The sequence below is a fragment of the Sander vitreus genome, chromosome 21 (genome assembly GCF_031162955.1).
Source record: "Sander vitreus isolate 19-12246 chromosome 21, sanVit1, whole genome shotgun sequence".
NCBI lineage: Eukaryota > Metazoa > Chordata > Actinopteri > Perciformes > Percidae > Sander > Sander vitreus.
The window spans coordinates 3516482-3523198 of record NC_135875.1 but is presented as its reverse complement, the minus strand read 5'-3'; the positions used below and the strand labels follow the sequence as shown (position 1 = coordinate 3523198).

Below are 6717 nucleotides of genomic sequence, written 5' to 3'. Positions count from 1 at the left end.
TGATTCATCAATTTATCCATTTATTGATTAGTTGTTTGGTCTATAAAACATTACAAATCTGTGGAAAATGCCCATTACAAGAGCACAAGGTGACGCCCTCAAATGTCTTATTTTTGTCCAACAGTTTTTTTTTTTAAATTTCTTTCTTTATTTAAAATGGAAAACGCACATTAATCAACATGAGTCCAACATGTAAATGTGCCAGATTTAGCCATACAGGCTAATTTTCATCTGCAGTCCCTAGCAGGTTGATGGCTTAAAACAATAGATACAGTAACTACTTTTTTTGGGTAAAAAGTAGTGTAACGCGCTACTACTGAAAATGTGGTAACGAAGCGTAGTTCCTTTTTCAGTTACTTTTCCCAGGGACAGATTTGACAGCGACACTGCCTTCTCAGCTGCGCGCTGTCACAAGCTCCACACGGTACGTGACAGAGGCTGGTAGCAGAGCAATCGTGGCAAGAGAGAAGCAGCCAACACTAACTTTTGAGGGATGGAGTTATTCCCACTACTTCAAACTCGTTGAAACTAAGGGGAGTACACTGTGTCCTGGCGAGAAACTTTTGTCAACTCCCGTTAACTCGACTGCCATTTTTCTGTCGGATTTAGATGAGTAAAATGTTTTATTTTGAGACATATGACCCATTTTGAGGTTATCATGTTGTTCCTAAGGGGCCTACTGATATTATTTTGTATAATAAAGAGCACAAAAGAAATACCTGTTATGTCCTCCATAGTAGAACTTTATGTAGGCCTATTGGGTTCTGCCCAAAGTCAAGCAACATAAAAGTAACAAGTAATGTAAAAAGTTACTTTCCATAGGGGCTAACTAAGTAAAGTAATGGATTACTTTTTTAAAGAAGTAATGAGTAAGGAGCAAACACTACTTTTTAAAAGTAACTTCCCCAACACTGGCAAAGAGTGATAATCAAAAAGATACACAATGCCCAAAATATAAACAGGTTAACAGGAGGGATCATCCTCAAAATCTGAAGTTCAGGTAAGTATATATGGTTAATTTGTTCATGATGATATTGCAGAGTCTCATATGCATATATATGAATATTTTTCCATTTATTTCTTGTTCTTCATGATACAAACTGAGCAGTTTCACAGTTATTTGATGCTTCCTGTTTTTCCCTCGAGGCCCCTGGAAGTGAAAGTGTTTTAGTACAGGCTCCTCCTCCTGCTATCACTTTGTCCTTCGAACAAAATCTGACTGTCCAGATGTGACTTTACCTGCGTCTGGAAACGGAGGACAGACTGTAAGTACAAATCAAACTGATCTGAATCTGCTGTATAGTCTTTGAAAATTTTGCACTCAGCCATTCAGTCTTTTTTCTTATGCAACAGTTACTTTGTATATATTTGTTTTTCTGTATTTGTTTATTTTATATTAATGTTCAATATGTTTGTTTGTTTGTTTGTTTATGCATCTGTACCTTTCACCAAGGCAAATTTCACACAAGTGTACTTATTGTGGCAATAAAACCTTTTCTGATTCTGTAACAAATAACAAGTAAAAACTGGTTTACTCTCTAAGATTATATTATATATAACACATACTTTTTATCATATTTTGCATTTTGTCCTCTTTGTTTTATGAGCGATAGATAGATAGATAGATAGATAGATAGATAGATAGATAGATAGATAGATAGATAGATAGATAGATAGACTTTATTAATCCCAACATTCCTTCAGACAGAAGGAAGTAGCAGATGAGGAAGAAACTCTAGCCGCAGTCATTAGTTCAGTTTAATAATTTACCAAACTGGAAAAAGCTACACTACTGTGACAACAGTAAAAACCCTTTTGCATCAGTTCCTGCAATGACAGTTGTATGGAGTCTTAAGTGTGCCACCGGAAAAAATAGAGATTTTAAAGTATTGAATAAAAATGACTAAATTGATGGTTTAAAAAACTATATATATTATAGATTGGCCAATTACTTTTTCATTTAGATGCTTCACTAAAAAACAAAAATATCCACTAATATAATGATATATAAATATCTTTTTATATACTAGTATTTTTTGCCCTTATTTTCACTTTATTGTCTAAAAAGATTTTTTTACTTTATTCAATTTATGTGAATTGATTATTTGTATTTATGTATTTATAATGTATTTATTGAGTATTTGAATACATTAAACATGTAACAGCCGCTCTGTGGAAAAAACTTTATTGGAGTTTTAAATGTTTACACATTTAAGTTAAAACGATTATGAAAATTAAAACTGTAAAATATTAAAGATCCATCCATCCATCCATCTTCATCCGCTTATCCGGGGTCGGGTCGCGGGGGTAGCAGCTCCAGCAGGGGACCCCAAACTTCCCTTTCCCGGGCCACATTAACCAGCTCCGACTGAGGGATCCCGAGGCGTTCCCAGGCCAGGTTAGAGATATAATCCCTCCACCTAGTCCTGGGTCTCCCCCGAGGCCTCCTCCCAGCTGGACGTGCCTGGAACACCTCCCTAGGGAGGCGCCCAGGGGGCATCCTTACCAGATGCCCGAACCACCTCAACTGGCTCCTTTCGACGCGAAGGAGCAGCGGCTCTACTCCGAGCTCCTCACGGATGACTGAGCTTCTCACCCTATCTCTAAGGGAGACGCCAGCTACCCTCCTGAGGAAACCCATTTCGATCCGCTTGTACCCTGGATCTCGTTCTTTCGGTCATGACCCAGCCTTCATGACCATAGGTGAGGGTAGGAACAAAAACTGACCGGTAGATTGAGAGCTTTGCCTTCTGGCTCAGCTCTCTTTTCGTCACAACGGTGCGGTAAATTGAATGTAATACCGCACCTGCTGTGCCGATTCTCCGACCAATCTCCCGCTCCATTGTCCCCTCACTCGCGAACAAGACCCCAAGGTACTTGAACTCCTTCACTTGGGGTAAGGACTCATTCCCTACCTGGAGAAGGCACTCCATCGGTTTCCTGCTGAGAACCATGGCCTCCGATTTAGAGGTGCTGATCCTCATCCCAGCCGCTTCACACTCGGCTGCGAACCGATCCAGTGAGTGCTGAAGGTCACAGGCCGATGATGCCATCAGGACCACATCATCTGCAAAAAGCAGCGATGAGATCCCCAGCCCACCGAACTGCAACCCCTCTCCACCCCGACTACGCCTCGAATATTAAAGATGACAGATTAATTATGAGATGGATTAGATAGGCAGAAACATGACTAAATGCATTAACTTAAAGTAATCCAAAAACTTTTTTTTTCTTGTTAAATAATATTTTTTGTTTAAATAAGCAAATGTTTGCCAAAACGTTTGCCATATAAACTTAAAAGGTGATGATATATTAATCTTATGTTTACATCTTGTTCAGCAAGTGGCCAAAAATAATCGGTTATTCAGGTTCAAGTTTGTTCATGCATTTGTTAAATACAAATTAAATTAATACATTCAAATATTTCAGTGGCTCTCTTCAGCTTCCATAAATCTGGAGCTGTTTGTTTCAATGTCGTAATAAGTGCTACCATTACTGTCAAATGTTGCATTTTTTTTATTTGTAACTAATATTTCTACATAAATACAAGTTTTTAAATTGTAATCTGTTTTTCTTTCTAAGGCAGAAACTTCTACCTCTTCAATGACGAGAACTCCTGGTTTTATTTCTGGGAATTAACCATCGATTTGGGATCTTAAACTACGTCCAACAACTGAAAAACTCAACTTTCATCAAGTAGAAAACACCTTAGTTATCAGGTGGATTATCGTGGAAGAAAAAAAACACAAAAATGGAAAACCTATTTGATGTTGAAGGCGCCTCTGTTGCCTACGGAGCATTTACCGCTTCAACTGACATAAAAGACGAACTCATAACAAGTTTGACATCTTTTTTACGCGTCTACGGTGAAGGTAGACATTGTCTTCAGAAGACTTCAGAGAGCTTCACGCTGGTGGTTGCACAACTTCATGACATGCACGAGGATATTATCAAGAATGAGACATTCCAAAGTCTGCTAAGTCTGTTGGGAGGAGTTAGTGGTGCAGCTTGTGGTGGTGTTACTGCTGGAGCTTTGGGGACATTGCAGGCAGTTAGTATTGCAACTTGCTCCACGTTTTGTGGCCGTACTAATGTAGTCGTTGCAACTGTGGGCGTTATCGGCAGCGTGTTTGGCAGTGTAGTTGGTGGAGTGTTCTGTGGTGGTGTTGGTGGTGCAGTCTTCTCTGCAGCTAAAGTAACTGGTAATCCAGTTCGTGGTGTAGTGAGGGATGTAGCATCGTTCACCATCGGCTGTGCAACTGGTGGTGCAATCGGTGGTATTTTTGGTGGGACCATTGGTGCAGCAGGTGGTGCGTATGGTTGTGCTTTTGGTGCATTGTATGCTACTAGGTTTGCCGTTTTTGTAGTTGGCAATATCATGAATCATTGTACAAGCAAAGATTCAAAAGAACAGAAAATGAAGTCAAAGAAGGAGAATATGATGCAGAAAAGCAGTGATTTCAGTGAAAGTATCAAACCACTGGTGAACAAGCTGAAAACAATCAAAACCATTAGCAACAAAATGGCCTCCGATGCTGCTGTGCACAGTGTAGCTGCACAAACTGCAAAGACTTTGAAGTCTGCGATCACGATGGCGAAAACTATCAGTGACTCTCAGAGGACAACAGATCTGCCACAGTTCGTTTCCAGTGTTGAAGACGCAGCAAGGCAAGGCAAAAAAATCACAGAGGAACTGGAGGAGATGGAAGCAGAAGTGGAACAACTTTTGGTTTCTCTGAGGAAGCACTGAGGCTTCAACACAAGAACTGAACTACACCTCTTGAGCTGCATTTAAAACGGAGAATTACATATTAATGTGTGGGAATCAGTTGTAGCAAACACAGAAAAATACACAAGGCTTAAAGTCTCCTCAGTGTATTAAAGGACACGCTTTTTGAGTCTGTCTTAAAACAACACTTGCATGCCAATACAGGAATGTACAGAATACTTAGAACACTTAGACGGGTTTCTGAAAAGGCATTCTTATCAGTTTCAAATTCAACGATAATCACCTGATTTCTCTAACTCAGACTACTAAAGTCTCATATTATCCTCAGATAAACTTTTTCATTTTGTTACATTAGAATTTAGTCAGAAATTCATCTCTTCATAGCCTTTATGAACAGGACTTTTTGTTATGACTTTTTTGAAATATTATACTATGAATTTTTGTTAACTTTTCGTCATGCTATACTATGACTTGTTATAACTATTTAGACATTTTTTCTATGTACAGTATATGACTTTTTTGTCACACTATACACTGATATTTATTTCAACATACTATACTATGTCTTATGACATACTTTACTATGACTTTCTGTTTACTGCAAGTCCAGTTTGGATCGGACACCAAACAGGAACAGAGGGCAACAGACAGTCAGGACTGCAGAGAAAAACATTGGTGCCAACCTGCCGTCCATCCAGGACTTCTACTCATCCAGAGTCAGGAAACAGGCCCTGCACTACTGTATTACTGTTTACAATCCTGTGTATGTACTTTCTGTGTATGAGAAGTCAAATTTCCTGTATTTGTTCACATTTATTTTGCCATTAAAGCTGATTCTGACTCTTTTCGTTAATTAAAAAATATGTTGAATAAAGTCATTGTATAGTATGTCGAAATAAAGTCATAAAAAGGTCATAGTATAGTACGTCGAAAAAAGTCACAAAAAAACCTTAGTATAGTATGTCGACAAAAGTAAATGAAAAGTTATAGTATGTTGAATAAAGGCACCAAAAAACCATAGTATAGTATGTCGAATAAAGTCATAGTGTAGTATGTCAAAAAACGTCATATCATAGTACGTCGAAAAAAGTCACAAAAAAACCATAGTATAGTATGTCGAAAAAAGTAAATGAAAAGTTATAGTATAGTATGTCGAATAAAGTCATAGTATAGTATGTCGAAAAAAGTAAATGAAAAGTTATAGTATAGTATGTCGAATAAAGTCATAGTATAGTATGTCGAAAAAAGTAAATGAAAAGTCATAGTATAGTATGTCGAATAAAGTAAATGAAAAGTTATAGTATAGTATGTCGAATAAAGTAAATGAAAAAGTCATAGTATAGTATGTCGAATAAAAGTAAATGAAAAAGTCATAGTATAGTATGTCGAATAAAGTCATAGTATAGTATGTCGAAAAAAGTAAATGAAAAGTCATAGTATAGTATGTTGAATAAAGTAAATGAAAAGTTATAGTATAGTATGTTGTTTAAAGGCACCAAAAAAACCATAGTATAGTATGTCGAAAAAGTCACAAAGTCATAGTATACTGTAGTATGTGGAAAAAAGCCATAGCATAGTATGTCGAAAAAATTCATAGTATAATATGTCGACAAAAGTCACAAAAAAGCCCTAGTATAGTAAAGCAGCACTGTGGCCTCACAGCAAGAAGGTACAGGGTTTGGATCCACAAAGTATAGTATGTCGAAAACATTCATAGTATAGTATGTCATAAAAAGTCATAGTATAGTATGTCGAACAAAAGTAAATAAAAGTCATAGTATAGTAAAGCAGCACTGTGGCCTCACAGCAAGAAGGTACAGGGTTTGGATCCACAAAGTATAGTATGTCGAAAACATTCATAGTATAGTATGTCATAAAAAGTCATAGTATAGTATGTCGAACAAAGTAAATAAAAAGTCATAGTATAGTATGTTGAAAAAATGTATAGTATAGTATGTCACCAAAAAGTCATAGTATGGTGTGCCTTT

The 6717-nt window shown here is 37.2% G+C and overlaps 1 long non-coding RNA gene across 1 annotated transcript; it reads left to right on the top strand.

Annotated features, from left to right (window-relative positions):
* Positions 1 to 1198: 1198 nt before the first annotated feature.
* Positions 1199 to 5574, top strand: LOC144536571 (uncharacterized). Its single transcript, XR_013503760.1, has 2 exons — positions 1199 to 1265; positions 3583 to 5574. It is a non-coding gene; the product is annotated as an uncharacterized LOC144536571 (long non-coding RNA).
* Positions 5575 to 6717: the final 1143 nt, after the last annotated feature.